Source organism: Coenobita brevimanus, chromosome 52 (genome assembly GCF_032717465.1).
Source record: "Coenobita brevimanus isolate Jiangsu-jjx chromosome 52, ASM3271746v2, whole genome shotgun sequence".
NCBI classification, from domain to species: domain Eukaryota; kingdom Metazoa; phylum Arthropoda; class Malacostraca; order Decapoda; family Coenobitidae; genus Coenobita; species Coenobita brevimanus.
The window spans coordinates 19009193-19009932 of NC_137005.1; the positions used below are offsets into that span (position 1 = coordinate 19009193).

At 46.8% G+C, this 740-nt stretch overlaps 1 non-coding gene across 1 annotated transcript; it reads right to left on the minus strand.

Annotated features, from left to right (window-relative positions):
* Nucleotides 1–240: 240 nt before the first annotated feature.
* LOC145400582 (5S ribosomal RNA) lies at nt 241–359 on the minus strand. The gene has a single exon (XR_013897466.1). It is a non-coding gene; the product is annotated as a 5S ribosomal RNA (ribosomal RNA).
* Nucleotides 360–740: the final 381 nt, after the last annotated feature.

Consider the following 740-nt stretch of genomic DNA (forward strand, 5'->3'; position numbering starts at 1 on the left):
GTTAACAGGAGAGCACCACGATTTCAGTCCAGTGGAGAAGTGATACTAAAAGAAAATGAAGAGTATGGGGGATGTGAGGAAGGCACGAGTGTTGAGGAAAATGAAGTGCGAGGGAGTCATTCATTCATTGCCAGACGCCATGTATCCCAAACGGGGTGGCCAAGGCTTAGAGTTAATTGTTTTTACAGGGAGGGGCACTAATCCTCCACCAACCCCACTTGACACGTACGGAGAACGTTATGTCAACAGCATCTGGTGTTCCCAGGCGGTCACCCATCCAAGTACTAACCAGACCCAACGTTGCTTAACTTCGCTGATCGGACGGGAAGCGGTGTACTCAACGTGGTACGGCAGTTATGAGGGATAAATGTGAGGACGGCATATGGAGTGAGGTAGCATACTCGTAAGGAGTGAGATACAAGAAAAGGGTGAGGGTAGCATGGCCACTGACAGAGGACGAGGGATGAGGTTTATATAATGGGTGATGGGCCTGTTTGGGGTGAGGAGAGCATGAGAAACAAAGGAAACGTGTGGGGAGGTTTTGGCATGTATAGCAAGAGGGCATGATGGTCGAATAAGCATAAAAGGTAGAGGCATATAGTGCAAAGAGGCATATGATTGACGGGATAAAATATAGAAAATAAAAAGTAAAAAAAGCACTCCGAGATTGCACACCTCCTCCGAGATAGGCATTATTTATCGAGTTAGAAGCAAAAAGGTTGAAATTGCCACTCTTCCGT